This window comes from Bos taurus, chromosome 3, assembly GCF_002263795.3.
Source record: "Bos taurus isolate L1 Dominette 01449 registration number 42190680 breed Hereford chromosome 3, ARS-UCD2.0, whole genome shotgun sequence".
Classification (NCBI taxonomy): domain Eukaryota; kingdom Metazoa; phylum Chordata; class Mammalia; order Artiodactyla; family Bovidae; genus Bos; species Bos taurus.
Genome location: NC_037330.1, coordinates 101,844,323 through 101,855,022, shown reverse-complemented (window position 1 = coordinate 101,855,022; position 10,700 = coordinate 101,844,323). Strand labels below are relative to the sequence as shown.

Here is a 10,700-nt window from a genome sequence, read left to right as displayed (position 1 = left end):
TTTCCCCATGGCTTTAGATATTCTTGGGTCCTCCAAGCGCCGACTCCTACACACAATTTTGAGTGATAGCAATGGTCCCTACCTTGTTTCTGTCTTTATGGGAGTATACTTAATGTTAAACCATTTAATATGATGTTTGCTCTTCAGTTCAGTTCAGTTCGGTCACTCAGTCATGTCTGACTCTTTACGACCCCATGAACTGGGGGTTCAAAAGCACGATACTTTTGAACTGTGGTGTTGGAGAAGACTCTTGAGAGTCCCTTGGACTTCAAGGAGATCCACCAGTCCATCCTAAAGGAGATCATTCCTGGGTGTTCATTGGAAGGACTGATGTTGAAGCTGAAACTCCAATGCTTTGGCCACCTGATGTGAAGAGCTGACATTTGAAAAGACCCTGCTGCTGGGAAAGATTGAGGGCAGGAGGAGAAGGGGACAACGGAGGATGAGATGGGTGGATGGCATCACTGACACAATGGAAATGGGTTTGGGTGGACTCCGGAAGTTGGTGATGGACAGGGAGGCCTGGCGTGCTGTGGTTCATGGGGTTGCAAAGAGTCGGACACGACTAAGCAAATGAACTGAACTGAACTTAGTTTCTCAGAAAAAGAGAATAAAAGACTCTTCATCATAGTTAGGAAATAGCCTTTGTCTCTTGTTTTACTTAGTGTTTTTTCCAGAAGCTCTTCTTGACTTTTCTTAGCTGTTGTATAATTGTACAGTTTTCAACTTGATTTTCATCCATGTGATTAATTAGGTTGAGGTTTCCTAATTTTTGACTATCTGTAAGGGGCCAAAGTAATTTTTATTTTTTAGGTTTATTCTTAGGTGGTTAATAGTTTTTGCTGCCATTGTGAATAGAATCTTATTTTCTATTACATTTTCTAATTGGTTATGGCTGGTATATAGGAAAGCTATTGATTTTTTTTTTTTACGTTGATCTTGTATGTGGTCACCTTGCTGAATTTTCTTATTAATTCTAATAGTTTGTCAATTGATTTTCTTGAGTTTTTCTATGTAAGCGATAGTGTCATTTGCAAATAATCACAATTTGCCTCTTCTTTTCTAATGTTTATACCTCTTATTGCTTTCCTTCTCTTTTTGAATTAGAGAAAGTAAATGATACCATTTGAATAGTAGCGGTGATAAAAGTCATTCTTGTCTTGTTTCTGACTTCAATTGGAATGTGTGTCTATTACTTCACCATTAAGTATGGCATTTGCTGAAAGTTTTTATCATTGTTTTATTAAAAACAAACAATGCATCAAATTAAAGCTGTTCTTTTTCTACATGCTAGGAAATTTTTTCTTTTATATCATTAGTGGATGTTGAATTTAAGACAGTCATTTAAATTTTTTTATTTATTAATATAATAAGTTAAATTGATATATAACCTAATGCTGAGCCATCTTAGCAATGCTGGGATAAATCCTCTTTGAGCTTGATGAATTACTCTTTCAATACACTGCTGGATTTAACTTTTAAGATTTAATTTAAGATTTTTGCTTCATTGCTCTTATGTGGGATCATGTACATATATTTTTTCTCTTGCCCTTACCTGGCTTTGGCTTCAGGATATGCCAGTCAGTAAAATGTGTTGTGTGGCTTTCCATCTTTTTCTTTCTTTTCTTCTCATTTCTAGCTTCCTTTCTTTCTTTAATGACAACTTGTTTTTTATACTTAAAGGCTGCTGAGAAACGATTACTAGTCCTATCAAAGAGAATCTAACATCTTAATTGAAAACTATGGTAACTATATGTACTCATTAACTACTACTGAAGTTTTCTAAAACAACTTGAAAACATCATGTGCGTGTTTAATTTCAGCACAATGGTTTCAAGACCAAGTATACATGTTACATGCATTAAGGCTAGATTATAAATGATTGTCATCACCATCATCATTATCAATATCACCTTCACATTTTCTTTTAACTTGTTTGATGACTCATTCTCACTTCCACTGTATAATCATAAGGGATTTGATTTAGGTCATACCTGAATGGTCTAGTGGTTTTCCCTACTTCCTTCAATTTAAGTCTGAATTTGGCAATAAGGAGTTCATGGTCTGAGCCACAGTCAGCTCCTGGTCTTGTTTTTGCTGACTGTATAGAGCTTCTCCATCTTTGGCTGCAAAGAATATAATCAATCTGATTTCGGTGTTGACCATCTGGTGATGTCCATGTATAGAGTCTTCTCTTGTGTTGTTGGAAGAGGGTGTTTGTTATGACCAGTGCATTTTCTTGGCAAAACTCTATCAGTCTTTGCCCTGCTTCATTCTGTATTCCAAGGCCAAATTTGCCTGTTACTCCAGGTGTTTCGTGACTTCCTACTTTTGCATTCCAGTCCCCTATAATGAAAAGGACATCTTTTTGGGGTGTTAGTTCTAAAAAGTCTTGTATGTCTTCATAGAACCGTTCAACTTCAGCTTCTTCAGCGTTACTGGTTGGGGCATAGACTTGGATTACTGTGATATTGAATGGTTTGCCTTGGAAACGAACAGAGATCATGCTGTCATTTTTGAGATTGCATCCAAGTACTGCATTTCGGACTCTTTTGTTGACCATGACAGCTACTCCATTTCTTCTGAGGGATTCCTGCCCACAGTAGTAGATATAATGGTCATCTGAGTGAAATTCACCCATTCCAGTCCATTTTAGTTTGCTGATTCCTAGAATGTCGACATTCACTCTTGTCATCTCTTGTTTGACCACTTCCAATTTGCCTTGATTCATGGACCTGACATTCCAGGTTCCTATGCAATATTGCTCTTTACAGCATCAGACCTTGCTTCTATCACCAGTCACATCCACAGCTGGGTATTGTTTTTGCTTTGGCTCCATCCCTTCATTCTTTCTGGAGTTATTTCTCCACTGATATATTCTCCAGTAGCATATTGGGCACCTACCGACCTGGGGAGTTCTTCTTTCAGTATCCTATCATTTTGCCTTTTCATACTGTTCATGGGGTTCTCAAGGCAAGAATACTGAAGTGGTTTGCCATTCCCTTCTCCAGTGGACCACATTCTGTCAGATCTCCTCACCATGACCCGCCCATCTTGGGTTGCCCCATGGGCATGGCTTAGTTTCATTGAGTTAGACAAAGCTGTGGTCCTAGTGTGATTAGATTGACTAGTTTTCTGTGAGTATGGTTTCAGTGTGTTTGCCCTCTGATGCCCTCTTGCAACACCTACCGTCTTACTTGGCTATGTCAAGGCTATGGTTTTTTCTGTGGTCATGTATGGACGTGAGAGTTGGACTGTAAAGAAGGCTGAGCACTGAAGAATTGATGCTTTTGAACTGTGGTGTTGGAGAAGACTCTTGAGAGTCCCTTGGACTGCAAGGAGATCCAACCAGTCCATTCTGAAGGAGATCAGCCCTGGGATTTCTTTGGAAGGAATGATGCTAAAGCTGAAACTCCAGTACTTTGGCCACCTCACGTGAAGAGTTGACTCATTGGAAAAGACTCTGATGCTGGGAGGGATTGGGGGCAGGAGGAGAAGGGGACGACAGAGGATGAGATGGCTGGATGGCATCACTGACTCGATGGGCGTGAGTCTCAGTGGACTCTGGGAGTTGGTGATGGACAGGGAGGCCTGGCATGCTGCGATTCATGGGGTCGCAAAGAGTCGGACATGACTGAGCGACTGATCTGATCTGATGACTCATTGGAAGTCTTTTATGATCATGTCATGTTAGTGGTAATAATAGTGGTTTTGGACCCTATTAATGATGGATTAATCCAAATATGGTGAACTGCTGGTGTTGCAAGAACTGATGCTTTTACAGCTGGGGACTGTGAAGCAGGAATCTGTACTGTACACCTTGGCTCTGTGAGGGACATTGGAGTCCCTACCTTAGTTGAGGGCTTCCCTGGTGGCTTAGCTGGTGAATAATTGATCTTAGTTGAAACAGACATGATTTGTGGGATTGGGTGACTGGAGTGGGAGTACTTGGTATGCCAACAACTGAGCCAACATTTACCTGTGGAATTGTTACTCTACCTGCAGAGTATATGTCTTTATTTGGTAAAGATTAAAGTCTATAGGTTGGAACAGCCAAGCAATATCTATCGAGTGGCAATTTGCTGCTGCTGCTAAGTCATGTCAGTCGTGTCCAACTCTGTGTGACCCCATAGACGGCAGCCCATCAGGCTCCTCTGTCCCTAGGATTCTTCAGGCAAGAATACTGGAATGGGTTGCCATTTCCTTCTCCAGTGCATGAAAGTGAAAAGTGAAAGTGAAGTCGCTTAGTTGTGTCCAACTCTTTGCAACCCCATGGACTGTAGCCTACCAGGCTCCTCCGTCCATGGGATTTTCCAGGTAAGAATACTGGAGTGGGTTGCCACTGCCTTCTCCAAGTGGCAATCTAGGGCCTGAATATGGCTTGATTGATTGCAAAAGAGTTTGATTTCTTTCTTCAAAGTCTAATACAAAAATCTCTCGGGGAAGGAGACGTAAAAGATTGGTTAGCACAGCACTGGATTGCCAATTACACATCATGAGCATCAACAGTAACTCTCTTAGAAATTTTTGCATCATCTAAAATTGTGGTCACAAATTGAAAGGCAAACTCCAACATCTGATTTACAACTCTTACCTCATATTCTGTAATCTCCATGTCCTTCAGGATTTGTGCCATCATCTCTGCATCTTTCAGCATGCTCTTGGGAGAAGGCATCTTGCCAAACTCCATATAATATCCAGCGATCAGACTTTTTGAGTTAAATCACTCACATGAACGTATTTCAGTGGTTTTGATGCAAGTCCTTTGCCTAGTTCCTGGTTTACCTTGCCTAACCTACCCTCCATCTCTGCCCTGTCGTGCACCCTGACCAGTGAGCAGGATGTTCAGCCTTTTCTTATTCTCTTAAATAGATTCTATAATGTGAAAATTATGTATCCTTCAAATGTGTTTCTCTCTTTATTAGGCTCTGATATCATGCTACTTTCCTGCCTTGAGGAAATTTCATCTTATATGCTCTAAAGTCAACTTATTTATTTATAAATGAGGAATAATCTTTCCCCTGAAGGTCAACTAGAACTCACCTATTTTAAACTCTCAGCCTGTTACCTTTTAACTTTGTCATTCAATGACAATATTTTCAGTTTTTCTATGGTTATTGCCCCATTTGGTTTTCTAATTCTTTTTGGAACAATTTTGGCTACTTTTTTTAAAAACTGGAAAACATAACTCAGAACTATGAGCTTTAACTGGTAAAGAAATTGATATCATAACAGGCATAAATTTGATATTTATTTTGGGGCAGTGAAAATCCAGGTCTTAAAGGTAGCCCTTGACCTGCTGCCAACTGATTATCACTTGCAATCAATTATCACTTGAATGAACGATGAAGGCAAAGTGTTGGTGAACTAAGTGGCCTCTGCCACAGAACAGTATGGAGGGAATAAGGGATTTGTGAACACAGTAAAGCGGAATTTCTTTCTGAACAGAGTGAAAAAAAAAAAGAATGTGAAACTCAATACCCTAAAATTTTGATTCAAGACAAGTCCCAAACCACTGACTTTCTATGTCTATCATAAAAATAATTTATCTCTTGCAGTCATGGGGCTGATAGTAACTGAAAATCAAATCCAAAGTGTGATATTGAGGATTACTGTAGTATAATACCAACTAAATTCACAGCCTTGCCAGTCTGTTATGTGAATGTCAGAGTGTTGACCAGAAAAGAAAGCAGTCAGATAACTCAGAGCATCTAAAATCCTACCCACCTTGAGTCTTCCCGGCCAGTGGAAGAGGCTTCTCTTCCCCTGCTGAGGCTAATGGGTGACTTCTGACAATCCTTGTCAGCAGGAGGAAATAGTGACACAGTTCTATGAAAGCCTTCTGTTGACCCCTTCTGGTAAATCAAGGTAAATTCCATGAAAATACACGTGAGTGATGTTTCTGCAGAGCCAGTGTTCTAGACGGTATCACAATGTCCTTTCCTAAGTACCAGTTGCTTCACCTTATACCCTCCTACCATATGAAAGTGACAGAATGCTATATTTTACTGATTCATATTTAAAAAAATAAAATGTTGTTGAGGCAAAATTCATATAACATAAAATTAATTATTTTAAAATGAACAAGTCAGTGGCATTTAGTTCATTCCATACCTTTGAATGTGATTCCATATCTTTGAAATGGAATTTATGTTATAATCAATGATATGCTATAGTTTAATTGGTAATGTTTCATAAAATTCTTCATAGTGGAATATAAATAAAGGTGCACCTTTCAGTTTATGGTGTCTTAGAGTAGTTGAATTTGGGTACTTGGTGGTTTTCTTGGATTTTTGAGGAAGCACACTTTATATTTGGATGTCTTGCCAGCCACTCATCTACTGAGTTGACCCGAAAGACCATTAGCTTTGAGAGGAATCCAGAGCAAAGGAAACTGTCCAATTGGTCTAGCCTGCAATGTAAGTAGATGGGCCGCTTGGTCTCCATGACCCACCAGATTCCAGTCATATTGCAATCACCTTGCTGATGGAGACTATAGCAAGCCCAGGAGCAGCAATGCAGAAGTGAAGAAAACCATGCTCTGTTTGATAAGTAACTGATCTCCTTTGAGAAACAGCTTTATCTTACTACTAGGCCCAGACAGAGACTGCATGCTTGTCCCTGGGACAACCAGGTGACCTTCCTTCCATAACCTGGAAACTAGTTGATCCATTCTCAAGTCTGTAGTGTTCAAAAGCATTCGTCATCAGATGGAAAGGATACAAATGAGACCAGGCCTAAGTGTCTTCTCCTTTGCCACCCATCCCTCGATAAACACTTATGTCTTAACAGGCAGAGGTTGTTTGAATGGATAAAGAAAAGCAAAACCCAAATACCTGCTGTATATAAGAGATGCACTCTAAAAGATGAAATAAAATGGAAGGAAAAAGTATATACCATGCAAACAGTAAGCTTGGGAAGGCTGGAGAGACTGTATGAGTTAAAGTATATTTCAAGACAAAAACTAGAGATAAAGATAGATACTTCAGGACCACCCTGGTGGTCTAGTGGTTAAGAATCCACCTTCCAAAGCAGGAGATGCAGGTTTGATCCCTGGTCAGAGAATTAAGGTCCCACATGCCAGGGGGCAACTAGAGAAATCTCACGTGCTGCAAGGGAAGATCACACACGCCACAACTAAGACCTGACCAAAATAAATAAATAAAATAAATATTTAAAAAGATAGATATTTCATAATGGCAAAGTGATCGATTCACCAGGAAGCTATAGGAATTATAAATTTGTTACAGCAGAGATTATAACCTAATGACAGAGTTTCAAAATATGTGGAACAAAAATTGACAGAACTAAAAGAAGAAATACACAATTCCATGATCATAGTTGGAGATGAAAAGAAACCCTCAGCCATAGACTAATAGACATAAAAATATCAAGAAAGACAAATTATGTGAACAATATCATCAAATATCTTGCCCTAATGGAAATTCATAAAACTGTATACCACAACTGCAGGATATATATTCTTTTCAAACATTGTACACATTGTACACATCAATGGACCATATGCTGAGCCACAGAACAAGTCTCAATAAATTTGAAAGCTTTGATATCATACAGAATATGTTCTCTGACAATAGAATTAAATTAGATATCAATAATCAGAAGCTACCTAGAAAACTCCCAAATATTTGGAAATTAAGCAACATAGTTCTAAACAATCCATGGATCAAAGAAGTAATCACAAGGGAAATTAGAATGATATTGAAAACATAAAATGAATAGCAGGATTCAGGATAAACTTTATAGCTCTAAGTACTTGTGATTGAAAATAAGAAAGGTCTATATACCCCTTGGGCTTTCTTATATGGACTTCCCTGGTGGCTTAGATGGTAAAGTATCTGCCCGCAATGCGGGAGACCTGGGATCAATCCCAGGGTTGGAAAGATCCCCTGGAGAAGGAGATGGCAACCCACTCCAGTACTCTTGCTTGGAAAATCCCATGGATGGAGGAGCCCGGTAGGCTACAGTCCATGGGGTCGCAGAGAGTCGGACACGACTGAGCGACTTCACTTCACTTCATATACCCCTTACGTTTTATCATGGAATGCTGGCTGGCATCCCCAGCGTTATGGTCCAATGGATCAAATAATTTTCAGTTCTCATTGGGTGGTTTCATGGCCTCTCACAGACAAGTGTTTAGTTTCTACAACAGTCATTGTAAGCCAAAAACTCCTTCTCAAGTAGTGGCCAGTGGTTTATGGGTGGGATCAGAGTCTTGCTTCAGAATCCTGGGTGCCCATGCTGTGATTCCCCAATTGGAATTGCCTGCAATGGCACCCCACTCCAGTACTCTTGCCTGGAAAATCCCATGGACAGAGGAGCCTGGTAGGCTGCAGTCCATGAGGTCGCTAGGAGTCGGACACAACTAAGCGACTTCACTTTGACTTTTCACTTTCATGCATTGGAGGAGGAAATGGCAACCCACTCCAGTGTTCTTGCCTGGAGAATCCCATGGACAGAGGAGCCTGGTGAGCTGCTGTCTATGGGGTCGCACAGAGTTGGACATGACTGAAGTGACTTAGCAGCAGCAGAAGGTATTAAGTAAGATTTCCGTCACAAAATATGTCCAAAACATTGGGTCTGTTGGATAATCAGGCCCAACTAGTAACACAGCTTGCACTGCAACCTAGGCCTATCTTTTGGAGCCAGGTTCCTCTCTAAACCTACAGGTTACTGATAAATGTAACATGAGAGCAGCACGCTCAAATATAGTACTCATGGCCTCCAAACCCAAGAGGGCCACCAAGCTTTCTAACTCTTTGAGGTGAGTGGTACAAGGTGTGGCCTCTTGTTTCTTACTTTAATTTTTGTTTATCTATTTAGTGTAGACAAGCAAAAGAATTGTCTCACAAGGAAGTCTGTAAAAGACTCCAGATTTTGGAAGGACTGGCTCACCAAATAAAAAAATACATGTGTTTAAAAGAAAAAAAGAAAAATGTCTTAGCTTGAGCTGCTATAACAAAAATAACTATAGATGGAGTGACTTAAAAGATATGTATTTCTTAGAGTTCTGGCAACTGAGGAGACTGTTCTGCCAAAAAATTAAAAAAGCTCAATAACATAAAATAGACCACAGGAGTCTGCTCAGGAAAGCTGATAATTGATGACATGCAACTGGTAGGGGAAGGAGAAGGGAGATGCCTGCAAAAGCTAGAATTTCAAAAAAGCTGAAATGGTACAGAGAGATACCTCCCACAAATCCTGGAATCCATGGTAGGTGAGTGTGAAAACAGAAATCTTTTCCTTTGTGGAGAATGTTGGAAGCTTCTTCAATCTATCGCAAATTCTGGAGACTTCTGGGGGTGGGGACAGGGGCAGGGTTCCCAAGAATATCCCAGTGGGAGGAGGGAGCCACCCCTCACTTTGCCTGCTCGACCCCGCTCTCCCCACCTCTCCGCCCCCTGCCTCCACACACACAGTGTCCTGGGACTGCTCCGTGTTGGGGCCATACGTGCCCTCCAGCCATCCCAGAGAGGTTTTCATCTTCTTTTTGCCCCTAGAACTGGAGGGGGACCACACAGGACTTGCTGAGACCCCTGTCCTCCGGCTCCTTGCCCTGGACTTTGTCAATCCTGCTCCCCACTGGCTTTTGCCCAGGGGCACAGGATGCTTTGGAGAGGTAGTCATCTTGATCAGGCCTCACAGGCAGCTCCAGTTCTCATCTACTTGGTCCTTTATATTGAGGTACAATGTTCACGCAATGAAGTGCACAGTTCTTAATGTACCAGCTGAAGGCAGTAATCACATTTTCCTTCTGGACAGCTGGAGCCTTTAAGGCACAGGGCCTGGCATGTAATGGCCTAACTAAATGACTTCCCTGGTGGCTCAGAAGGTAAAGAATCTGCCTGCAATGTGGGAGACCCGAGTTCAATCCCTGGGCCAGGAGGATCCCCTGGAAATGAGTTCAATCCCTGGGCCAGGAAGATCCCCTGGAAAAGGGAATGGATACCCAGTTCAGTATTCTTGCCTGGAGAATTCCATGGACAGAGGAGCCTGGCAGGCTATACAGTCCATGGGGTCGCAAAGAGTTGGACATTACTGAGTGACTAACACGTTCACTTTCACTTTACAGTTAAATACTAAACAATTATTTGTTGAATAAACTAATGAACAAAATCAAGTCAATGTACATTTCCACCAACAGTATATAGAAATATGGCACCTATTTCAACCACACCCTTGTCAAAAATAGGTATCACAATTATGTTCAAATTTTAGCTATTTGATAGTCATAAAATGATTTCTCATGATAGCTCTCAGTTCTTCAACTCTTTGAATCCCAGTAAGATGGAATGCTTATCTGTATGGTTATTGGCTGTTGCACTTGTGTGAATTTCCTAATCATGTTCTTTGCCCATTTCAAAACGTGGGAAATTTGTCCTATTAGTTGGAAAACGTCCTTCGTAATTCGCCTGAGCAAGACCAGGGCAGATGGAGTGGCTCCGGATCTTGATCACAGCACGAACACACCATCTTCCCTTCCCCACAGTTTCTAAGAAGCCCCTGAAAACAGGACACATGACCACTTGCTGGGAGAGCCCAGAGGATGAGAAAATCCACTGCCACACTTACGGAGTGCATGGTCTTGGTGAGGAGAGGGGAGGAGGGGGAGAAGGGGGAGGGGTGGAGGAGAGAGAGAGAAGAGAGAGGAGGGAAGGAAGGACTGAGCCAGGCCAGAC

General features: G+C 41.1%; 1 pseudogene; it reads right to left on the bottom strand.

Moving 5' to 3' along the window:
• Nucleotides 1-1,872: 1,872 nt before the first annotated feature.
• On the bottom strand, nt 1,873-4,795 carry LOC100141076 (transcription initiation factor TFIID subunit 9-like; annotated as a pseudogene).
• Between the last annotated feature and the right edge of the window lie 5,905 nt (nt 4,796-10,700).